Source organism: Pongo abelii, chromosome 8 (genome assembly GCF_028885655.2).
Source record: "Pongo abelii isolate AG06213 chromosome 8, NHGRI_mPonAbe1-v2.0_pri, whole genome shotgun sequence".
NCBI lineage: Eukaryota > Metazoa > Chordata > Mammalia > Primates > Hominidae > Pongo > Pongo abelii.
The window spans coordinates 6,381,047-6,407,063 of NC_071993.2; the positions used below are offsets into that span (position 1 = coordinate 6,381,047).

Below are 26,017 nucleotides of genomic sequence, written 5' to 3' on the forward strand. Positions count from 1 at the left end.
TTGGTTGATGTATGAGCACTTAGAAGGGAGAAAGGCTCTTTTCCTGCTTCCTGCTATGCCTGCTGTCTGTGTGCCTGGGGTCACGTTTGGGGGAACGTCTCTCCAGTGACCTCCTGGAATGTCAGCAGAGCCCTGAGTCATTCAGAACCTCCCGCCAGACAGCACGAGGCGGCAATCAGAAACTAACCATTAACTAGCTCCGGGGGCACCAGGAGGTGAACAAAATTTCCAGCCGTTTGACAAAGACCAGTGCTATTTACCATTACATAAATGAGGCTGGAGTCATTGATCCTGACTTCTCAAGGCGCTCCTATGCGGAAGGTGCTGGGCTACTCTCTCCTGGGTTCTGGGGATTAATTAGACATTGGCCTGACCCTGGCCGGATGCTGTGTGTGTAGGAAAGGCTGTGAAGGAAGGCCTCTTGGAAGACTCTGAGCTTTGCAGGTGGGCAGGACATCAATAGGCAGATAGGACCGGATAGCTTTGGGAGACAGGGTTCCAGGGCTTTCCACGCTATCCGTGTCACACAGCAGACACACCTGGCTCGTTACCTTTGAGCTGTGACATCTTTGCTCAGCTGCCCCCTCTACCTAAAACCCCTTCTCTGGAGACATTCTTTTCATCGATCAAGACCCAGTGCTGGCGTCTCTTCCTCCAGGATAACTGCCTCACTTCTACCAGGCAGAATGAATTGGATTTTTCCCTCTGTGGTGACATAGTCCTTTATTAAGCTGTATATAGTACTTGCCACCTTATTTTATTTGGATGTGTAGACCATCCACCTTCCTCCTTTGGACGGATAGCGCCCTGATGGTACAATTGAGCATGGGCCATGTCATGTCCCTAGAAACATGTGCATGGCCCCAGCCTGTGGAAGGCATCAGCCAGTGTTTGTGAACCTGGCTGGCCTGACGGTGGGAGGAAGTGGGACGGGGCAGTGGCTCTCAGTGCTCACCAATATCCTGTGTTCCTCATCCTTCAGGACACACCCTTAGATCGTGTTATTGTCTTTTGTCACCGCCTTTGTGTTAGATGTGAGCATAGCATCAATCCTGGCCATGGAATTTGTCACTTTTAGCCCAGTCTAGAAAAACCTTCTCTGCAGGAGCCCTGCTCTCTTCTCCATCTGCTTGCTGAATAGAGAGGGGCATGAGGCTCTCTAGGAGGACAGAGCTACAGATAGCAGAAGTCAACGTCCCTGGTTAGAAACAAGGGGGAGTGTTCCCTGATTGGGAACACTGAATTGGGCTTTACGAGGGTAAGGCACATGCTTTTTTTGTTGTTTTAAATTTTTTATATTTCTGTAGTTTTTTGGGGGAACAGGTTGTGTTTGGTTACATAAGCAGGTTCTTTAGTGATGATTTGTGAGATTTTGGTGCACCCATCGCCCGAGCAGTATACACTGAACCCAATTTGTAGTCTTTTATCCCTCACCCCTTCCCACCCTTTCCCCTGAGTCCCCAAAGTCCATTGTATCATTCTTATGCCTTTGCATCCTCATAGCTTAGCTCCCACTTATGAGTGAGAACATACGATGTTTCGTTTTCCATTCCTGAGTTATTTCACTTAGAATAATACTCTCCAGTCCCATCCAGGTTGCCATGAATGCCATGTATTCATTCCTTTTTATGGCTGAGTAGTATTCCATCATATATATATATATACCACAGTTTCTTTATCCACTCATTGACTGATGAGCCTTTGGTTGGTTCCACATTTTTGCAGTTGTGAATTGGTGAGGCAGAAGCATTTAATTGGGAAAATTCCTGAAAGTTTGGGATTGTTTTGTTACAGCAGCCAGCCTGACTCAGTTTAACTTTACTTACTAACACAGAGATGGAGACTGCATACTAGGGCCTACAGAAACAGCTCCATCTAGCTGCAAGTGAAGCCCAGGCTGTGTAGTTTTGATTCTGGACAACCACATGCCCAGCTAAAAATTTGGCATTGATAGAAGAAGAGAATAACAGATATTGGGGCTCCCATAACAGCATCTTCCATAGAGGCTCAGACAGCTCTTTGAAGTTTTAAAAAGTGCCACTTCTCCTAACTGATACGTTCCACTATGTTCCCCCCACCCTCCAATTAAACCAAGCAGGGCTCATCTTACTGAAAAGCTGTTGAATCAGGATTTTCTTTTTCTATTCTTTTTTTTAAAAAAAGTTATACTGGGGCAAACTTTGAGGTATTAACTAAAGTTTCCCTAATCTCCCTCTGTCTCTATTAGTTGGCACTGCACTCCAGGATCCTCCTAGGGAACTAGACCCACAAGGCTGAAGCAGGCTTCACTTTAGTAAGAAGGCAGATACAGCAAAGATCAATTGAATCTCTAAGTAGATTTTAAAACAAATTCATGAGCTTGAAATCTAAGGAAGTTAAAATGGAAAGATTTTTGAGCCCAAAGAATAAATCCTGAAGGACTCAGAGCATGAATTTCTTTTCTTTTTTTTTTTTTTTTTTAAGAGATGAGGTCTCACTATGTTGCTCAGGCTGGAATGCAGTGACTATTCACAGGCACCATCATCGCACACTACAGGTTCGAACTCCTGGGCTTCAGTGATCCTCCTGCCTCAGCCTCTGGTATAGCTGGGGCTACAGGCACACACCACCATGCCTGGCTGAATTTTATCATGAATATGATGACAATGGAGATGATTGTGTGATGATGTAAAATCTGTTTTCCTGCTAGAGAGAAAGCATGGACTAGTTGAGGGCATGGAAAGGAATTGGTGGTGACCGGATTCAGGCTTAGATCCCTGGCTCCTCCTCTTTGGGTCAGATTCTCAAGAGACAGGATCATAAGAGTCTCTCCACTGACTCTCAGATTCTCTGTGCATAAGATACCCTTGGGCGGCTCAATGTGTTTCCAGATTCCCGCTGCGTGGTCTGACTCAGTGTGTCTGTTGGGAATATGGCAGCTTAATTTTAAAATTACTATTCTGATTATGATAGCACCACTGTAAATTTAAAGGGATTCTGGAGCAGCTGTGGCTGTAGCCGCAGATGTAGTGAGGCTGGGGGCTTAGCCCCGCCATCCAATGGGCCAGGCTACCCTTCAGGAAGGACAAGCATAGACCTAAGGCCACTCTAGGCCAAATGTCTCTCTTTCTCTGAGGACAAGAAAAAAGCTCCTTGAAACTCATTCACCACCAAGAAGGTGCGAATAAGGGGGTAAGTGAGCCTTAAAGTAACCAAGCATTTACTCAAAAGAGGAAAAGACGATTCAGAGGTTAGTGAGTTTACCCTGACTTGGCAAAATTGTGCCATATTCTGCCATCAACAAACATAGGAGCTATGTTCTGTTCAGCGATAAAAGCGTATAGAAAGTTCATTTGTCTTTGCATGTCTGAATGTTTGGTTTTTAGACCTACCAGGTGTGGGGTTTAATCTGGAATTTCTATGGCGTGATTTATTTTTCTCACTCGCCCTATATTTTCCTGCTGTGCTAGTTGTTCTATTTATTTATTTGAGACAGAGTTTGGCTCTTCTTGCCCAGGATGAAGTGCAATGGCACGATCTTGGCTTACTGCAACCTCCACCTCCCGGGTTCAAGTGATTCTCCTGCCTCAGCCTCCTGAGTAGCTGGGATTACAGACATCTGCTACCAAACGCCCAGCTAATTTTTTTGTATTTTTGGTAGAAACAGGGTTTCACCATGTTGGCGGGGCTGGTGTGAAACTCCTGACATCGGGTGATCCACCCACCTCAGCCTCCCAAAGTGCTGGGATTACAGGAGTGAGCCACTGTGCCCAGCCAAGTTGTTCTATTTAATCAGGACAATTCTGTGTCTATTGCCTTGGGAGGTGTGCGTATGGGGGCAGGTGGATAGAACATGACTCAAAGCAGAAGTAAGTTTCTTTGGCTTTATTATTCCCAAAGCCTATGTCCTTATGGGAATGGTGAGGAGGCCTGGCCATCTTGAGACAACAGGCTGCCCCACCTCCATCCCTGCTGTGCCGACTGAGTCCAAAAGCTGAAGAACTTGGAGTCCGGTGTTTGAAGACAGGAAGCATCCAGCATGGGAGAAAGATGGAGGCTGGAAGACTCAGCCCTGAATGAGAGGAAAGAGCAAAGGGTAGGCAAGTGACAAATAAAGCAAGGTGGAAGCACCGGAGAGAGGAGCTGTAGCCATATCAGACCAACCTGGTTCAGTTTTTAGTGAACAAAGTTATGGGTTGTTTTTCAGTTGCCATGGACCCTCAGACTGAAGTTCAAGTAACGTGAGCATGCCCAGGTGAACCAATCGTGCAACCACGGGTGGAACCTAAGTGCTCAGACTGAGCAGTGGGGACTGAATTAAGGAGCAAACACTGCAGGCAGGATCCAGGATCCAATCAGATTGGACCCTGGTGCCAACCCGTGGCAGGATTCAGTCAGATCATGCCTCCCAGCATCATCTCATTGCAAGATCCAATCAGATCATGCCTCATTACCCTATGCTTATAAAACCCATTGCAGCCCCCAGCTCATGGAGACCGAGCTGACAGCTTCCTCCTCTCTCCTTGTCAGTTAACTCAGAATACATCTTTCTCACTGCAAAAATCCAGTGCTTCAGCCTTATATTTGTTAAGGTGTATTTTATGACCCAGAATATGATCTGTCTTGATGAATGTTCCATGTGAGCTTGAGAAGAATGTGTATTTTGCTGTTGTTGAAAGGATTATTAATAAATGTCAATTAGATTCTGTTGACTGATGATGCTGTTCAGTTCCATTGTGTTCTTACTGATTTTCTGCCTGCTAGACCTATTTTTTATACAGGGGTGTTGAAGTCTTCAACTATAATCGGGAATTCATCTATTTTTCCTTGTAGTCCTTTCAGTTTTTGCCTCACATATTTTGATGCTCTGTTATTAGGCACATATACATTAGAAATTGCTATGTCTTCTTGGAGAATTGACCCCTTTATCATTTGTAATGTCCCTCTTTATTCTTGATAATTTTCTTTGCTCTGAAGTCTGCTTTGTCTGAAATTAATATAAATACTCCAGCTTCCTTTTGATTAGTGTTAGTATAGAATATTGATTAGTAACTTTCTTCATCCTTTTACTTCAAAATTTTTCATTATGGCATAATATACACAATGAAATTTATGGTTTAACTATTTTAATGTATACAGTTTAGTGGCCTTAGGAATATTCATAGTGTTTGGCAAGTATCACCACTGTCCACTCCCAGAACTTGGAAACAAGAACTCTGAACTCACTGAACTGTAACTCCCAGTTTCCCTCTCCTCCATCTCCAGCCCCTGGTCGCCTCTATGTTACATCCTTTCCCTATAAATTTCCTATTCTGTCTACCTCACGTAAGTAGAATCATACAATATTTGTCCTTTTGTCTTTGGCTTATTTCACTTACAACAGTGTTTTCAAGGCTTAGCCATGTTATAGCATAAATCAGGATTTTTTTCCCATCTTTAAGGTTGAATAATATTCCATTGCATGTATACCATGTATTGTTTATCCATTCATCTATAGATGGACATTTGAGTTGTTTCTACCTTTTGGCTATTGTGAATAATGCTGCTATGAACATTGATATACAAATATCTACTTAGCCTCCTGCTTTCAGTTCTTTAGGGTATGAATCTAGAGGTGGAATGGATAGATCATATGGTAGTTTTATGTTTAAGGTTTTGAGGAAATGCCGAACTATTCCACAGCAGCAGCACCATTTTCATTTCTATCAGCAATGCACAAGTGTTATAATCTCTATTTTTTTTGTCTTTTTTTTTGAGATGGAGTTTCGCTCTTGTTGCCCAGGCTGGAGTGCAATGGTATGATATCGGCTCACTGCAACCTCTGCCTCCTAGATTCAAGCGATTGTCCTGCCTCAGCCTCCTGAATAGCTGGGATTATAGGCATGTGCCACCATATCTGGCTAATTTTGTATTTTTAGTAGAGATGAGGTTTTACTATGTTGGTCAGGCTGGTCTCAAACTCCTGACCTCAAGTGATCCACCTGCCTCAGCCTCCCAAAGTGCTGGGATTACAGGCATGAGCCACTGTGCCCAGCTCAATCTCTTTACTTAAAAAAATTGTGGTAAGAACACTTTATGTGAGATCTACCCTCTTACCAAATTTTTGAGTGTACAATTCGTTATTATTGACTCTGGGTACAATGTTATGCAGAAGATCTCTAGAGCTTGTTCATCTTGCTTGACTAAGACTTCATGCCTATTGATTAATGAGTCCCTATTTCCCCTTCCTCCCGTCTCCTGGCAACCACCATTCCACTGTTTGATTCTATGAATTTAACTATTTTAGATACCTCATGTAAGTGGAATCATGCAGTATTTGTCTTTCTGTGACTGGTTTATTTCACTTAGCATAATGTTCTCAAGTTTCATTCATATTGTCATACTGAATTTTCTTCTTTTTTAAGACTGAATAGTATTTCATTGTATGTATGTACTACATTTTAAAATCCATTCATCTGCTGACCATCCTTTCACTTTTTTTTTTTTTTTTTTTTTTTTTTTTGAGACGGAGTCTCACTCTGTTGCCCAGGCTGGAGTGCAGTGGTGCGATCTCGGCTCACTGCAAACTCCACCTCCCGGGTTCACGCCATTCTCCTGCCTCAGCCTCCCGAGTAGATGGGACTACAGGTGCCTGCCACCATGCCTGGCTATTTTTTTGTATTTTTAGTAGAGACAGGGTTTCACTGTGTTATCCAGGATGGTCTCGATCTCCTGACCTTGTGATCTGCCCACCTCGGCCTCCCAAAGTGCTGGGATTACAGGCGTGAGCCACCACGCCCGGCCCTTTCACTTTTAATCTATTTATGTCTTTAATTTGGGTCTCTTGTAGGCAACATATAGTTGGGTCTTGTTTTGTAATTCACTCTGACAGTCTTTTATTTTATTATTTATTTATTTATTTTGAGATGGAGTCTCACTCTGTCACTCAGGCTGGAGTGGAGTGGCATGATCTCAGCTCACTGCAACCTCTGCCTCCTGGGTTCAAGTGATTCTCCTGCCTCAGCCTCCCAAATGGCTGGGATTACAGGCATAGTTCACCATGACCAGTTAATTTTTGTATTTTTAGTAAAGATGGGGTCTCACTATGTTCGCCAGGCTGGTCTCGAACTTCTGACCTCACGTGATCCGCCCAACTCGGCCTCCCAAAGTGCTGGGTTTATACATATGAGCCACTGTGCCCAGCCAGGCTTTGCTTTTAATTGGTGTATTTAGACCATTCACATTTAAAGTGATTATTTTTATAGTGGGTTTAATATCTACTGTATTCATAAGTATTTCCTATTGATTGCCTCATTGTCCTTGCTGTTGTTTTTTTTCCACTCCTTTTTCTGCATTATCTGGTTTTAATTGAGCATCTTATATGATTTCATTATCTTCCCTCTCTTAGCTTATCAATTATACTTCTTCTTTAACCTTTTTAATTGGTTGCCCTAGAATTTGCAATATACATTTACAACTAATCTAGTTTTACTTGGAAATAACATTGAACAACTTCGCCGGTAGTGCAAGTATAGTTGTGTACTGTATAATGATGTTTCAGTCAACGATAGACTGCATATACAATGGTGCTTCCATAAGAGATTATAATACTGTTTTTTTGTTTTGTTTTGTTTTGTTTTGTTTTGGAGTCTCACTCTGTCACCCAGGCCATAGTGCAGTGGTGCAATCTCAGCTCACTGCAACCTCCATCTTCTGGGTTCAAGTAATTATCTTGCCTCAGCCTCCTGAGTAGCTGGGATTACAGGCACCTGTCACCATCATGCCCATCTAACTTTTGTATTTTTAGTAGAGACGGGGTTTCACCATGTTGGCTGGGCTAGTCTTGAACTCCTGACCTCAAGTGACCTGCCTACCCGGGCCTCTCAAAGTGCTGGGATTACAGGCACGAGCCACCGAACCTGGCTGAGATTATAATACTGTATTTTTACTGTACCTTTCTGATGTTGGCTATCTATTTAGATAAACAAATATTTACCATAGTGTTACAATTGCCTACAGTATTTAGTACAGCAACATGCTGTACAGGATTGTAACCTAGGAACAATAGGCTATACAATATAGCCTAGGTGTGCAGTAGGCTATACTATCTAGGTTGTGTAAGTACACTCTGTGATGTTTGCAGAAGGACAAAATCACCTGATGACACATATCTCAGAGTACGTCCCTGCCATGAAGTGACACCTGACTGTACTTTATAGCAGAGTACTCCCAATTCCTCCCTCTTGTCCCTTATACGATTGCTGTCATTAATTTCACTTATCTATAAGCTATAATCACCAAATACATTATTACTATTATTATTTTGAACAAACTGCTATCTGTTAGATCAATTAAGAATAAGAAAAATAAAAGATTTTATTTACCTTCATTCATTCTTTCTCCATCCTTTCTTTATGTAGATTTGAGCTTCTGACCAATATTGTTTTCCTTCTCTCTGAAAAACTTCTTTTAATATTTCTTGCAAGGCAGTTCTATTGGAGACAGATTTCCTCAATATTTTTCTGGGAGTGTCTTTATTTCTCCTTCACTTCTGAAAGATAATTTCACTGGGTACAATACTCTAGATTGATTATTTTTCTTCCAACACTTTAAATATCTCACTCCACTTTATTCTTGCTTACATTCGTTTCAAAAAGAAGCCCATTATACTTTTTAATCCTAGTTCCTCTGTAGGTAAGGTGTTTTTTTCTTTCGTCTGGCTTCTTTCAAGATTTTCTTTTTGTCTTTGATTTTTTTTTTGAGACGGAATCTTGCTCTATTGCCCAGGCTGGAGCAGTGGTGCGATCTCGGCTTACTACAACCTCCACCTCCTGGATACGAATGATTCTTGTGCCTCAGTCTCCTGAGTAGCTGGGATTACAGGCACCCACCACCACGCCCAGCTAACTTTTTTTTTTTGTATTTTTAGTAGAGACGGGGTTTCGCCATGTTGGCTAGACTGGTTTCGAACTCCTGACCTCAGGTGATCTGCCTGCCTCGGCCTCCCAGAGTGTTGGGATTACAGGCATGAGCCACCACGCCCGGCCTGTCTTTGATTTTCTAGATGTACATTTCTTTGGTATTTATCATGCTTGGTGTATTTATCCTCCTCTGAGCTTCCTGGTTTTGTGGTTTGGTATCTGTCATTAATTTTGGAAAATTTTCATCCATTATTACTTCAAATTTTTTTTCTGTCTCTTTCTCTTTTTTTCTATGTGGTATTTGCATTACATGTTTGTTGCATACATGAGTTTTATTTTTTATTTTTGTTTTCAACTTTATGTGTACATATTTAATTAAAATAGAATAGGCATAAATCAAAAACAAGAAAAAAATCAGGATAAAGTGTCACTGTCATTTTGTTTGCAAGGAGGAATCAGGAAGTGCAACAAATTACTAGAAAAATATTCTAAAACCATCTGAAGTGGCTAGGTTACATAATCTTCAGAGTCAAATGCCAAAGTTAAGTATTATACCACTTAATCCACAAATGAAAAAAAAGAGGAGTCAAAAGTTTATCCTGTTTAGGCTGGGTGTGGTGGCTCACGTCTATAATCCCAGCACTTTGGGAGGCCAAGGTGGGCGGATCACTTGAGGTCAGCCTGGTCAACATGGTGAAACCCTGTCTCCACAAAAAATAAAAAAATTAGCTGGGCATGGTGGTGCATGTCTGCAATCCCAGCTACTCGAGAGGCTGAGGCAGGAGAATTTCTGGAGCCCAAGAGGCAGAGGTTGCATTGAGCAGAGATTGCGCTGGTGCACTCCAGCCTGGGCAGTGGAATAAGTGAGACTCCGTCTCAAAAAAAAAAAAAAAAGTGTCCTGTTTACTATAATAATTTTTACATTCAATCTATAGTGCTACTGGCAACTTTTAGAAGAAAGAAGTTTCCATTATGCATTGACTAGAAAATCTCAAACTAAGCAGCTATGCTATGCTATAGCTCGTTAAGTATCATTAAACTGTTCTGGGCTAGTGTACATTTCAGATTAATAGAGAACCACATTTTGCGTTTTAGAAAGGCAGCAGTAATTATATTTCAGCTTTTAGTCTAGATGCTTAAAAAAGTTAAGGCGACAGTTCAAGCAAATTAAGTGAAGGTAGTTAAGATTTCAGAACAATCATCACCATCTCTTACAACCTGCATACACTGTTTAATGCTTATGTGGAAGGAAACCAGTGGTTTTTCTTTTTCTTTTTTTTTTTGAGACAAAGTCTCATTCTATTGCTTAGGCTGGCATACAGTGGCTTGATCTTGGCTCACTGCAACCTCCACCTCCCAGGTTCAAGCGATTCTGCTGCCTCAGCCTCCCGAGTAGCTGGGATTACAGGCATGTGCCACCATGCCTGGCTAATTTTTATATTTTTAGAAGAGACAGGTTTTCACCATGTTGGCCAGGCTGGTCTGGAACTCCTGACCTCAAGTGATCCTCCCACCTCAGCATCCCAAAGTGCTGGGATTACAAGTGTGAGCCGCAGCACCCGGCCGAAACCAGTGTACTTTTTTTTTGAGACAGTCTCACTCTGTCGCCCAGGCTGGAGTGCAGTGGTGCAATCTCGGCTCACTGCAAGCTCCGCCTCCTGGGTTCTTGCCATTCTTCTGCCTCAGCCTCCCGAGTAGCTGGGACTACAAGCGCCCTCCACCACACCCAGCTAATTTTTTGTGTTTTTAGTAGAGACAGGGTTTCACCGTCTCTACTAGCCAGGATGGTCTCGATCTCCTGACCTCGTGATCTGCCCACTTCGACCTCCCAAAGTGCTGGGATTACAGGCGTGAGCCACCGTGCCCGGCCCGAAACCAGTGTTCTTAATTGGCATTTTATACACACATACACAGAATTAAAAAAAAAAACTATCAAAGGCAATCATTCTAAGTGTACTGTACTGTGGCAGAATGTGTTAAAAATGCAAACATGCCATAGAACTAAAGTAACATGAACAGCACTTCTCATGACCTAGGAGAAAGGTGACTGGTTCTCACACAAAGCTAAGCCTGTATCAGTCATCCTAATCACAACGGCTTATGAAAGTATCAGGTTTCCGGAAGAGAAACTATTCCAGGAAAGTCAGTAAATCTCTTGAAAATTTCACCTCTATAAAACCAGCATAAGGCTATAGCTCTCTTGAAATCTGAACAGGGTATCAGATGAAACAGTAAGATTCCCAGCCATAATGTGAGATGGAAAGATCCTCATGCAGCATATGCTCAGTTGCTGGCCCCAGGAAGCTTCATGTGCAAAATACAGAAGTTGCCAAAGAAGGAAACTGGAGACGTTCAGCTACATTTCCGTCGTGCGGTGAATTTTAAACCCTCAGGAACGGTGTGGTCTATTAGGCTTTTCATCATGCTTAGGGTTATCCACTTAATCTGTTCAAAGATAAAAGCAGACATGATTGTAATAGTAACTAGATTCCCAGATGTTGACAGTATGTCTGCAATTTGAGAGTCCTTCAGTCCAGTGACTTTCTGTCTGTTGATTTCGACCATTTCTGGCTACAGAACTGTCTTTCACTATGGATGTTACTTTTTCTTTCTTTCTTTATCTTTCTTTCTTTCTTTTGGAGATGGAGTCTCACTCTGTTGGCCAGGCTGGAGTGGAGTGGTGCAATCTCAGCTCACTGCATCCCCTGCCTCCTGGATTCAAACAATTTTCCTGCCTCGGCCTCTGGAGTAGCTGGGATTATAGGTGTGCACCACCATGCCTGGCTAATTTTTGTAGTTTTAGTAGAGATGGGGTTTCACCACATTGGCCAGGCTGGTCTCAAACTCCTGACATCAGGTGATCTGCCTGCCTTGGCCTCCCAAAGTGCTGGGATTACAGGTGTGAGCCACGACGTCTGGTCTATTTTTCCATTTTAAAAGATAAAACCAACATGTCCAGTGCTGTCCTTATTCATGGTAGTTGTCCATTCAAAGGGCCTGTCATGAATGGTCATAGAAATCTTCTCTTCAAAAGCCTGTTTGAGCACCTTGTGCACTTTATCCGAGCTCCAGCCTGCACAGTTTTCACCACTGATTTGGAGTACTTGGTTCCCAAATCTCAGACCAACCAATAAGGTTGGAGAGTTATCCTTGACTTGCTGAACACATATACCATTATCTATTGATTTAAGCCTGAGTTCAATTTTTCCATCTTGATCCTTATGGCTTCATGAATTTTCCATCTTGATCCAATGGCTTCATGAATCCCTTGCTTAATTTCTGCTCTACAAATTCCAACATCATTACCAGTTACAGGAGCCATTGTATAGTTCATACTGGAAGGTCTTGCTGCCAACTGCCCCTGAATTGGCGCACCAGAAACCATGGTCATATTTGCATGTGTTTCTTCTTTATTTAAACTCAGGCCCATGTGTTGAGAGAGCTCTGGATATAGTTTGGGATAGAGGTTTCCATCTTGAGAGATGTGAACAGAAGCTTCTGACAAAATTGCTGGGTTGGCAGGATTTGCAGAAAAAGCAGTGTATTAATCTGTTCTCACACTGTTAATAAAGACATACCTGAGACTTGGTAATTTATAAAGGAAAGAGATTTAATTGACTCACAGTTCCACATGGCTGGAGAGGCCTCACAATCACAGTGGAAGGCAAAGGAGGAGCAAAGTCATGTCTTATATGGCAGCAGGCAAAAGAGCATGTGCAGAGAAACTCTCCTTTATAAATCTATCAGATCTCGTGAGACTTATTCACTGTCACAAGAACAGCATGGGAAAGACCCACCCTCATGATTCAATTACCTCCCACTGGTTCCCTCCCATGATACATTGGAATTATGGGAGCTACAATTTGAGATTTGGGTGGGGACATAGCCAAACCATATCAAGCAGTTAGAGCCTGAATTATTTAGTCTACCTTCAAGTCTTCGAGAGATGGAGAGAGATATTTTTGCATGATTCTTCTAGACCACAAGGACCCACTTGCCATCACCGCCTCCAGTCACTCTGCATAAGTAAGTTTTAGATTTCAAGCCTCTCCTTTTGATTCTTTCTTAGAGTTTCCATCTCTCTGCCTCCATTTCCCATCTGCTCTTGGATGTTGTCCAACTTTTCCATTAGAGCCTTTAGCATATTAATCAGTTATTTTACATTTCTAGTCTGATAATCCCCAAATCTCTGCCATATCTGGGTTTGTGTATGATGTTTGCTTTGTTTCTTCAGAATGTGGTTTTTTTTTTTTTTTTTAATCATGCCTTGTAATTTTCTATTGAAAGTCAGATGTGATTTATTGGGTAAAAGGAAATGACATAGATTGATCTCTAGTGTGTTTATCTGGCTAGGAGTGAGGCTGTGTTCACTGTGTGCTGTAGCTGTGGTGTCAGAGATTAAAAATTTCTTGAACGCTTTTGTTTTTGTCTCCCGTGGTGTCTTGGGTTTTCCTAGAGACTCCTTGAATAGGGTCTTAGGCTTGTAGAATTTTTTTTTTTTTTTTTTGAGAAGGAGTCTCGCTCTTGTTGCTCAGGCTGGAGTGCAATGGTGCAATCTCGGTTCACTGCAACCTCTGCCTCCAGTGTTCAAGCCATTCTCCTGCCTCAGCCTCCCAAGTAGCTGGGATTACAGGTGCCCACTTCCACACCTGGCTAATTTTTTTTGTATTTTTAGTAGAGATGGGGTTTCACAATGTTGGCCAGGCTGGTCTTGAACTCCTGACCTCAGGTGATCCATCCCCCTCGGCCTCCCAAAGTGCTGGGATTACAGCCGTGAGCCACCGTGCCCAGCCAGGGTTTTTTTGTTTTTTTTTTTGTTTTTTTTTTTAAAGCTGAAATCCCGTTATTATACAGGGGCCATCTTGATGTGGTGGTGAGGTGTGGGGGTTAGGGAAGCATTCTTTACTTTTCTGATCAAGTCTTAGTCTTTTAGTGAGCCTGAGTTGGGTGTGTTTCTCTTCCCCCAGGTCAGCTGGGCCTTGGTAAAACCCCAGTAGGTTAGACTCTGGTAAAGTAGTTTCCCTTGAGGGCAGAACTTGTTAAAGAGAACAGAGAGCTCTGGGTGTATTTCAGAACAGTTACTTTCCCCCTCCTCTGCTGTAAGTTAGAGGGTATTTTTCTCTGATCTTCACAGTGGAGACATGGTGGAATTTCTCAAGGCAAAACTCACACAAGCGTGGGCACCTCCCTAAGACTGGGTCCCTTTAGACTTTTCAATTCTCAAGCTAGTTTACACTGAGCCTCCAGCAACTAGCTGATGACAGTTTCACACACTACAACAGATATTGGCTCCAGCTGTGAGTTTCTGTTCCCAGGAAGCTGTCATTCTTTGTATTTTTCTGTCTCTCCAGTTTTGGGGACAGAGATTGGCTCTGTGACCTCAGTTCTCTGATGGATCAAAAAGTTGATGATCTTTAGTTTGTTCAGCTTTTTTTCTCGTTGCAAGAATAGGAGAGATGACTTCCAAGTTCTTTACTGGAAGTTGGCATTTTCTTTTTTTTCTTTTCTTTTTTTTTTTTTTTTTTGGTAAGTAAATGTAAGTTTGTGGACCGAGATGTGTACCCACTATAGACTGATCTCTACAAATATTGTTGGAAACTTCTCAGCTGCCATTCAATTCAAAAAAAGGACTCTCAGACCTAGTTTAGAGGAATGTTACTGGAAAGGGGTCCCAATCCAGACACCAAGAGAGGGTTCTTGGATCTCACTCAAGAAAGAATTTGAGGCAAATCCATACAGTAAAGTGAAAGCAAGTTTATTAAGAAAGTGAAGTAATGAAAGAGTGGCTACTCCATAGGCAGAGCAGCGGTGTGGGCTGCTCAGTTGCTTACACTTATTGTGACTTCTTGATCATATGCTAAACAAGGGGTGGATTATTCATGAGTTTTCTAGGAAAGAGGTGGGCAATTCCTAGAACAGAGGGTTCCTCCCCTTTTTACACCATATAGGGTAACTTCCTGATGTTGTCATGGCATTTGTAAACTGTCATGGTGCTGGTGGGAGTGTCTCTTAGCATGCTAATGCATTATAATTAGCATATAATGAGCAGTGAGGATGACCAGAGGTCACCTTCTTCACCATCTTAGTTTTGGTGGGCTTTGGCTGGCTTCTTTACTGCATCCTGTTTTATCAGCGAGGTCTTCGTGACCTGTATCTTATGCCGACTTCCTATGACCTAGAATGCCTAACTTCCTGGGAATGCAGCCCAGTAGGTTTCAGCCTCATTTTACCCAGCCCCTGTTCAAGATGCAATTGCTGTGGTTTGAACATCTCTGACAGGAACCCAAGGTAAAGGGATAATTAAAGCTTGGACCTCACCTGTGTATGACCAACCATGCTGTAGGGAAAACAGCAGCACAATCTTGAGGTAGAATCTGGGTCTCCTAACACCAACCAGGCTTGCTTGGGCGTAACCGGGAAGTGGAATATTTTAGTGCCTATGACATTCCTTTGTGTCCCAGTGGAGCATAAACAGATTCAATGTTGGCTAAGTGCTGGAAGAGCAGCCCAGGGTCCCCCGGCCCCTGCTATGCATCTGCCTTGATTGATGTGCACAGTGGAAGTGGCTTTCATAGGAGAAGCAATTGTGTGTAGGTTCCTGGGAGAAAAGGGAACATGCCACTTGTTCCCTGGTGAGGACACAGGGATGATGTCTGAACCCTAGGGAGAGAGTAGGCAAAAGATGAAAAGGCCACATCCATGAGCACTTTGTGTGGCCCAAGAGCAGGAGTAAGGCTGCTTCAGAGCCCAGGTAACAAAGTGCAGATGAGAATCAGGAGAGGAGTGCCAGTGAGGTGTCCTTCTTTTTTTTTGTAGGCAACTTGTAGTCATGGCACACGTAGGGACAGGTAAGGAAGCACCGTTGGAGGGAAGCAAGATGTTTACTGCTGTAGGAGCAAGATGTCCCCATGAGGGGTACGTGGAGGACGTTTCTGAGCTCCTGTGGGGACTGTCTCAGGAGTGTTTGCATTTGAGCTGGAAGCTTCTTGTCATGGATGAATTACAGCTCCTTGATCCTGACCCTGTGGAAGGTGTGTCAAGTGATCGAGGATGCTTTTGAGTAGGCTGACCTTTCCTTCTCTCCATATCCCAGAGGGGTCCTCTTTCCTATCTGTGGGTATTTCTACCTCTGCTCCACACATCCCTAGTCTTGTATAACACCTTGGCTTACAGGTGTTCCTAAAGACCCATCTCTCCTCTGCTGATGACTTCCTGGGGGTATCAGCCTGTTCATCTGTCAAGAATGTGGATGAACAAACATATACATTACACTTCCAGACTGAAGAGGCTCTTAATAATTGGGCTGGAACCATAAGTCACTATGTTTATTTAGGTATGGAACTTACCAGAACAGAAAGAAGGGGAGAGGAAGGAGACTTCTTGGCTAGCAGTCTGTTTGTCTTATAAATCAGTCTGATCTCTTGAGCAAAAGTTAAAGGGAAAAAGTGGAGGAGACACTGTGACCTGGCCTAGGAAGTCTAGGTTTAAGCCAAGCCAAACACATTTCTCCTCTGTCTCAGCTCTGTGAGCTGTGAGTTCTGCTTCTCCTAGGGTAACCTCGGGTTACCCTATGTTACCTTGGGCAATGCCCATGGAAACTGGCTCAAGAAACAGAAGTAGGAGAATGGCAGAGTCCAGAGTCCACTTATTCTACAGTTCAGGGCACTCTTTTTTTTTTTTTTTGAGACAAGGTCTTGCTCTTTGCCCAGGAATTCAGTGGTATGATCATAGCTCATTACAGCCTTCTACTCCTGAGGTCAAGAGATCCTCTCATCTCAGCTTCCCTAGTAGCTAGGACTATAGGCACACTGCCTGGATAATGTTTAAATATTTTTCAGAGATGGGGTCTTGCTATGTTGCCCTGGCTAGTGTTGAACTTCTGGCCTCAAGCAATCCTCCTGCCTCGGCCTCCCAAAATGTTGGGATTACAGGTGGGAGCCACTGCACTTGGCTTTGTTCAGTGCATTTTCAGGGCATCCTGAAAGGCCAGGCCTGGATCTTGGGCAGCTGTTCAGGAGCATTCCAGCTGTGAATGGTCCTGAATGTCTTTGTGGCCTTCCAGATGGATCTGTAACGCACCCCAACGCAGGTGCTACCTGAAGACATACTGGATCTGTCGGTGCAGAAAAAGAATGCAGCATTTGGTGGCTGCAAGTGATGCCAATCATTTTGAAAAGCTTGTAGTGCTGTGCCAACTGTTGCTTAGGTAATTTATATGACATCTTATTTTCTCCACCTGATTCTAAGCTCCTTGAGGACACGTCTGGTTCATCTCTGTTGGCCGCATAGCCTAAAACCCATGCTGGTGCATCCTGATTTCATTTCCTTCTCGGATGTAGTGTAAGCATTAAAATTATATTGATTGCCTCCTCTTTAGGTTGACAAATAAAACCTTTAAATTCTGTTTTTCCTAGTGTTTCCTTTGTAGGATTGGAAACGATGGTCTTGATAGCGCTGTGGTTCACAAAGCATTAATGGGTCACTCTCCTAGGGGAGACATGTCAGTTGATACCTTGTACTCTGCATGCAATTTTCAGAAATGGTATTTGCTTTTGTCAATGTTGGTTGTGTTGCTGCTCTAGACGAACCAGCTTGTATTCCTGTCTTTACTCAGAGGTAGGTAGGATTCTTCCCCAGGCACCTACAGCCCTGACTAGGATTTACAGGTAGGGGTGAGTCAGCTGACCCAGGAGGGTGGCATCCCATAGTCAGGACAGAGAGAGACTCACTGGCACGTGCTGGGTCCCTGCATTGTCCTAACGTGCCTCCTTGCAGGTAGCATGGCTGAGTCAATGTGCCATGAGTCAGAGGCTGCAGGAGGTGAACTTGAGCCTCACTCCGGCATTGATCTTTCGCAGGGATATATTGTTAGTTCCTGTCTCTTAAGACCGATAAAGGGTAATAATTTACTGGCCTCAAGTTTGTCTTCTCTTTGATTTCACCATTTCTTCTCCTTATACAGGAATTGCTTGACGTTGACCTCTCAGGAATTTACCCAATTTTATACTCTTGGCATCTCCTGGGCTTAGAACCCCTTACCTCCAACCTTGCTCCCTGGCTAACTTCTACTCTTCCTTCAAAACTCAGCAGAGATGGCACCCCCTTTCTGAAACAGAGGACTGTTTCTGAAACAGTCCTCTGTTTCAGAAAGTGAATGCCTGAAGCTGTGTTGAGGGTGGCACTTAGCCCCTGGTTTGGAGCTCCATGTTTCCTTCACTGTCTGCTGAACATTTTAAGGCATCGATTTGCACTTTCCTAGGCTTGCATTCCCAGAGCCTAGTGCAGTGCCTGTTCAGAAGATTCCACTGAGACTTTTTTTGTGTGTGTGTGTGTGAAGAGGGAGGAATGTTAAGCCTCACCAAGTCTGATTATACTAAGATCACTTAATTTTTTTCTGCCTTTTTAGAATACCCATTGTAGTTAGGGTTAGTACCCATGGTTTGGCACTTACTGGTTCTGTGGTTGTTGGGTGCCTTGTTTGTCTCATCGGGCAGGATGCGAGTCACTCCAGGGCAGCATCTGTTCCTCATATTCCTCTCACATCGTTTAAAGCCTCCCTGTGTGCACTCAAGCCACACAATGAACCTTCCTGCCTTTGCCCACAAGCCTGAGAACTCTTCAAAGTGAGACTGTGTCTTATGCATTTTCACTTCCTCCATCATTTGACACAGGGCCTGGCACATAACAGATGTTTAATAAATACTTGTATTTATTGAATAGGAATAGATAGTAGATTCTAGAGACATAGTGAGCTCAGCTCAAGTTCAGTTGCATCAGGGAAGTCTCCCTCACACCCCCAGCAGCTGCCTGTCTCTGTGCCTGTGCAACCTTTAGCAGCATGAGCTGCCTTGAAAAGTCAAACCCGGCTTTTCCAGAAAGCAACTCAGCAACTCTCTCCTGGGGCCAGAACTGCTCCGAAACGGGAACAGCTGTGCATATTCTTTGATCATTAGCAGGAAACGATGTGTCGTGTCTCAAAGCACCTTTACATGCTGCTTTCTTATTAACTCCACCCAGAAGCCCTTGCCTTAGCAAAACCAGTCTCACGAGGCACTGTGGAAGTCCAGAGTTGAGTGCAGCTGGGTTTGATTCATTCCTGGGCTTGATTTCTGGAATCCTCCTAGATTCCTTCCTGGGTTTGAGTTCTGGAAGCCTTGGTTTCTTGAGGCGATTATGCTGTAGGTACTAGAGAGAATCTACTGCCTTCGAGAGAAGGGTAATTACTCAGGATTTGAAAGGAGACAGGAAGCTGTGGGTGCCAGAAATAGAGGAATCTTGTTCTTTTATTTTTGGCAACATCCAGCGAGGTGGGAAGACTCCTGAGGAAAATGCCTTTCTGGGGCACCATGGAGGCTGGTCCCTAACAGCAGAAGCTGCCATCTTGCGGAAGATTCCTGTGCCCAAGCTTGGCATGGCCAGCCTTGGTGGGCCATGTGAACATGAGATGATATCTTGCTCTGTGTGCCTTCTTATAATTTGGGGGGAGATGTTGACTAGGAGGAGGCATCCACCATTGGGCTTTTCATTATCGCAATGGAATGGTGACTTGGAGTTGACTTTGACTCAAGGAAATAAAGTAAGATGAAGATTTACACCTACCTAGATTAGAAAACTAACCTTTATACCTAGTACATATGTACACGTGTAAGGCATCTGGTACAGTCCCTGGGTGCTTCAGGGACTTCATAAAGGTACATTTCCTTCACCCTCACTTATAAATAATGGTCGATGCATATTCTTAGATCATTTGAGATACATCCTTAAAAACTGTTGAGCATTGATCAAAATTTGTTTTGGAAATAAACTTGTTTTTAGTGCCCCAGAGAAGCACATTGTTTCTTAAAGTGAAGAATCCTTGTTGAAGATGAATTGTGCTAATCTGGATTTTCAGGATTTTTACTTATTGCAATAACAGATAGATTGAGGAAAGCACCCTTTTATTTTCTCTGGAAAGCACTGATGGATGTAACTGATGACAACTTGACCCAGCAGGGCAGTTAGTCTGCCCTCAAGAGCAGCTCAGCTCAAAGGGCGGTGTGGGAATCGCCAAGTGTGATAGAGTCAAGTCCCAGGTGAAAGGGAGCTCTAATTTATCAGAATTCCTCTATCTTTATAAGAGAAGCTAATTTCAAATCACTTCCTTCGTTATGACTAAATTTCAGGAAATGAGGATCACATTATTCCAGTGCAGAGAACTGGGCTGAGAGTCACATGCTTTATTATCTGCTCTGATTAATGACTAACCAACCTCGTAAGTTCCCCACGACACAGGTTAGTGACTGGATGATCATTTTGCTTTATCCACTTCCTAACAGGAGGAAACAGAGAAGTGAGCTAACTTTGTTATTTATACAAAGGTAACATACTTGTGATTTTTCTTTTCTTTTCTTTTTCTTTTTTTTGAAACAGAGTCTTGCTCTGTCACCCAGGCTGGAGTGCAGTGGCATGATTTTGGCTCACTGCAACTTCTGTCTCCCAGGTTCAAGCGATTCTCCTGCCTCAGCCTCTTGAATAGCTGGGATTACAGGTATGCACCACCACATCCAGCTAATTTTTGTATTTGTAGTTGAGGTGGGATTTTACCATGTTGGTCAGGCTGGTCTCGAACTCCTGATCTCAGGCGATCCACCTGCCTCGGCCTCCCAAAGTGCTGGGATTACAGGTATAAGCCACTGCCACTGTGCCTGGCCAGTTTTTTTTTTGTTGTTGTTTTTTGTTTTTGTTTTTTGAGACAGAGTCTTGTTCTGTTGCCCAGGCTGGAGTGCAGTGGTGCAGTCTTGGCTCACTGCAACCTCCGCTTCCTGGGTTCAAGCAATTCTCCTGCCTCAGCCTCCCAAGTAGCTGGGATTACAGGTGCCTGCCACCACACCCAGCTAATTTTTGTATTTTAGTAGAGACGGGGTTTCACCATGTTGGCCAGGCTGGTCTCGAACTCTTGACCTCAGGCAATTCACCTGCCTTGGCCTCCCAAAGTGCTGAGATTACAGGCATGAGCCACCGTGCCCGGCCCATACTTGTGGTTTTTCTATACCTATCTTCCTTTCAGGTGGGAGCCCAAAACAAAAATATGTGTGTGTGTACACACACACACACACACACACACACATACACACACACACATATATATATTTGTGTGTGTGTGTGTTTTATGTGATCTTTCTTGGCTTTTGCATTGAGAAAGTCATCTTTGAAATTTAGAAAAACTGTCAGACTGTTGGAAGGCACCTTGGACATGGCGTCTCCCCAGTGCCTTCTTTATGCATAGAAAGGGCGCTTGAGGTAACGGGATATCATGACTCTTGTGAGATAACAGAGGAGTGGAGCAGAGATGAGAACTCAGGCCTCCTGTCATCTGTCCAGGGCATGTGGGTAAGATCAAGCATAGGACTGGCTTTATAAAGCACAAATATTTGTTTGTCAGCAACTGTTTGTTTATTACTTCATTTTTGTTTTTCTCTTCTAAAATTCAACCTAAACTCTTTTATGATTTATGGACTGCTCTAAGCTTACAAGACTGATAAATATGTATATGCTGTGTGAGGAATACATTGATTTATTTACAAAGGTAGCAGAATCCTAATGCAAAAACAAACAAGAAAAAGAAAAAGAAAGAAAGGTGTAGACTGGTTTTATTCATAAATAGAGAAGTGAAAATTCGAATAAAAATATGAGCACATGGTGCAACGTAGAAACATCCTACCATGACAAAGTAAGATTTATTCAAAGAGTGCAATGATAGTTTCACATTAAAATTTTTATTAGTTTAAGTATTACATAAGTGGGTCCAGTAAAAAAAAAAAAATAACTCACAACATCAATGAATGCTGAAATAGCATTTATTTACTCTTGATGAAAATACAGAAATCAAGGCTGGGCATGGTAGCTCATGCCTTTAATCCCAGTACTTTGGGAGGCCGAGGCAGGTGGATCACGAGGTCAGGAGTTTGAGACCAGCCTGGCCAACGTAGTGAAACCCCATCTCTACTAAAAATACAAAAATTAGCCAAGCGTGGTGGTGGGCACCTGTAATCCCAGCTACTTGGGAGGCTGAGGCAGGAGAATCACTTGAATCCGGAAGGCAGAGCTTCCAGTGAGCCGAGTTCGTGCCACTGCACTCCAGCGTGGGCGGCAGAGTGAGACTATCAAAAAAAAAAAAAAAAAAAAAGAAAATACAAAAATCAAGAAAATGAAAAATAAGTGTTGATAGTGAGTTCCAGCCAATAGAACAGAATAGGAGTGAAGTGTCCCATCTCTTAGCTGAAGCTTCTGTGACATGGGTGCGCCCCACAGTCTCACCTGTGGCTGGCTGGATCCAAATGAAAATGAGAGTGCAGGGGACAGCAGAGACACAAGCTGAAAGGATCCTGGGTCCCTGAGTCACCATGTGGAGACGCCATCAACACAGAGTGCTGCTTTGATCTGTTTTCTAAGCAAAGAGTTTTAGTGCCCCAGAGACACACATTGTTTCTTAAAGTGAAGAATCCTTGTTAAAGACCAATTGTGCTAATCTGGATTTTCAGATTGTTGACTTACTGCAATAACAGATAGATTTAAATATTTAGATAGAAAGCTCCCTTTTCTTTTCTCTGGAAAGCACTAATGGATATAACTGATGACAACTTGACCCAGCAGGGCAGTTAGTCTGCCCTTTAGGGAGCAGATCTAAGCCTGTGTAACCTGAGACACGGTAGATTTGGGGTCATGAGTCCCCACAGTTCAGCACACCCTAAGAATCCGTCTATTTTTCTGTACAGCATCACATATCCCTTCTGTAGGCCTATATGCCAGTCCAGCCATCCTCTGCTAGCTACCACTACCGTTAGACATTAAATGTATCTAATATGTTCTTTTTATCTCTTAGCCACCACGCCTGGCTAATTTTTTGTAGTTTTAGAAGAGAGAGAGTTTCACCATGTCGACCAGGCTGATCTGAAACTCCTGATCTCAAGTGATCTGCCCTCCTCGACCTCCCAAAGTGCTGGGATTACAGGCATGAGCCACCGTCTCTTACTATTTTAAATTAAAAATATTAGGAACTTTTTTTTTTTTCAGTAGAGATGACATCTCACTATGTTGCCCAGGCTGGCCTTGAACTCCTGAGCTCAAGCTATCCTCCTGCCTTGGCCTTGCAAAGTGTTGGGATTACAGGCATGAGCCACCGTCTCTTATTATTTTAAATTAAAAAATATTAGGAATTTTTTTTTTTTTTTTTTTTTAGTAGAGATGACATCTCACTATGTTGCCCAGGCTGGCCTTGAACTCCTGAGCTCAAGCTATCCTCCTGCCTTGGCCTTGCAAAGTGTTGGGATTACAGGCATGAGCCACCGTCTCTTGTTATTTTAAATTAAAAAATATTAGGAATTTTTTTTTTTTTTTTTTTTTTTTTTAGTACAGATGACATCTCACTATGTTGCCCAGGCTGGCCTTGAACTCCTGAGCTCAAGCTATCCTCCTGCCTTGGCCTTGCAAAGTGTTGGGATTACAGGCATGAGCCACCGTCTCTTGTTATTTTAAATTAAAAAATATTAGGAATTTTTTTTTTTTTTTTTTTTTTTTTAGTAGAGATGACATCTCACTATGTTGCCCAGGCTGACCCTGAACTCCTGAGCTCAAGCTATCCTCCTGCCTTGGCCTTGCAAAGTGTTGGGATTACAGGTGTGAGCCACCACGCCCAGCCAATTATTAGGTATTCCTACATTTATGAAATTTGTTTTCTTTTCAAGCATGCTTAGCCGTTCCTTGCACTCTCTCATTCCTCGTTCTTGCTTTTAAGCTTCTGATTTATTTCCTTAAGCGCTGAAGTATTGGCAAGTAGGATTCTGGGGCCTGAGGTTTCTGTTTGCTTGCACACAGAGGGCTTTTCTTTCTTTCTTTCATGTTTAAAGATCCTTTTACTGTGAGCTGCTGACTTTCCTGGTTACTTTATCTGTGGGACTTCTTTAAGGCCTGGTTGAAGCACCGTAATCTCTCCAGAGAATATCTGCTTCTGTCAGTTGCCTAGGAGGACTACCATCCCTGAACACTTAAAACGTAAATATCCAAATGGGTCTTTTCAGATAACATAGGTAATGTGAATTCAGACTGGAAATCTGCCTGGAATCTGGTTTGAGGTAACAACTTCTAAGGGCAGGTTTTTTTCCCCTTCTCCCCAGAGTGCTGAGGTCAAGACAAGCAGGTTTTGTTTCCTTTATTTTTTTGTTATTTACATTGGGTTAATTTCTCCTTCCTCTTTTTTATTTTTAGAGACAGGGTCTTGCTATGTTGCCCAGGCTGGAGAACAGAGGCTATTCACAGGAGTAATCAGTGCTCATGGCAGCCTCAAACTCCTGGGCATAAGTGATCCTCCCACCTGGGCCCCATGAGTGGCTGGCACTCCAGGTGCGCACCACTGCATTTGGCCTTCTCATTCCTCTTATTCTGAGGATTTGCCCTTTGGGCAAAGGGGGTTCCAGTTTTCTATGATGATTCTAGGCTTTGTCTCCTGTCTCTGGGCCCTATGCATCTATCAAAGCAGAAACTCAGGATGCAAGCTGGCTTGGATATTGCATTACCTCTCAGAGATGCATTTGAAAATATCTGTGGAATAGTTAAGTGGTATTTTGGGGGCATTTAGTCCTCAGATGGCTGGAAACAGGCTGTGTCTTCAGCCTCTCTCTGGGTTTGTGGGACAGGCCAGAGGCCATCAGCACAATGTGGTGGATGGCCGTGGGCTCAGATCAACAAGTAGCTGAAGTTAAGCTTGCTTTTCAAAAATGTAACAGATTTCCCTACATATTAAATATTAAAAAAAAGAAACATATGAAAATCCAGAAAGATGAATTAAGATTTGAGATAGTGGAGGAAGGAGATAACACCTTTACTCCAGACACAGAGCCTCTATTCAACATAATAACTATTCATCACGACTTCCCCCATGGAAGGCCCTGTCCTGGGCCCTGCAAAGGAGAGCAGGTCTCAGGGACCTGCCAAAGATGTAGACACACTCATGTCTCTTTCATGAGGCTCTTCCAATAGGATGTGAGACAACCGAGTTACGGGGTCATAAGTAGTGACAGGGCAACTTTCTCAGTTCATCAGTGTAATGGTTAGTTTTACGTATTAACTTCATTGGGCCAGTGTGCCCAGATATTTGGTCGAACATTATGCTGAATGTTTCTGTGAGGGTGTTTTTGGGTGAGATTAACGTTTCAATTAGTAGACTTTGAGTAAAGCAGGCCACCCTCCCTGATGTGGGTGGGCCTTGTCCAATCAGTCGAAGACCTCACTATAATAGAACAAAAGACTGACCTCCCCTGAGCAAGAGGGAATCCTCTAGCAGGCGGCCTCCAGGCTCCATCCACAGCATCAGTTTTTCCTGCTTCTACAGCAATGGCCTCGAACCTGAGCTGCAACATCAGCTATCCTGGGTCTCTAGGCTGCCGCTCACATTGCAGATTTTAGACTTGCCAGCCCCCAGAATCCCATGAGCCAGTTCATTATAATAAACCACTCACACACATGCATGCATGCAGACACACACACATGCATGCATACTACGCACACACACACACACACACACACAAACACTCACCCTACTGGTTCTGTTTCTCTGGAGAACGCAATCAGGATGTAGATGGCTACCAGCAGTGGCCCCAAAGAAAGGAACATTTCTATGTACTGAAAATGAATTAGGACTATAGACTGTAGTTTAAAATATCTCCTTCTCTTTTTCCTTCCTTCCTTCCTTCCTTCCTCCTTCTCTCCCTCCCCCACCCTTTCTCCCTTTCCTACTTTCTTTCTGCCACAATGCCATGCTTGCACCACTGTGGCATGATGGTTGTCTGTATTGTCCCGATTGAGAATCTGAGGCTCCAAAGTCTGGTGTCACAGCCTGAGGTGATGAAAATCCTTGCAGATGCATCCAGTGGGAAAGGTATTGAGGAGTGCCGTGGTTTGAATGGGTCACCCAAAGTTCATGTGTTGGAAACTTAGTCCTTAATGCAACAGTGTTGAGAGATGGGACCTTTAAGATGTGATTAGGTTATGAGGGCTCTGTCTCATGAATGCATTAATGCCATTATTCCAGGAATGGGTTAGTTGTCATGGGAGTGATTTTCTTATTAAATAACGAGTTCTGCCCCCTTCCCCATTCCTTTCTC

At 43.3% G+C, this 26,017-nt stretch overlaps 1 protein-coding gene and 1 pseudogene across 1 annotated transcript in view; one reads left to right on the plus strand and one right to left on the minus strand.

Moving 5' to 3' along the window:
- The window catches only part of PFKFB3 (6-phosphofructo-2-kinase/fructose-2,6-biphosphatase 3), a 177,447-nt gene that overhangs the window by 135,421 nt on the left and 16,009 nt on the right, over positions 1-26,017 (plus strand). The gene's annotated exons all lie outside the window — the stretch shown is intronic.
- LOC100443168 (syntenin-1-like) lies at positions 11,890-12,414 on the minus strand (annotated as a pseudogene).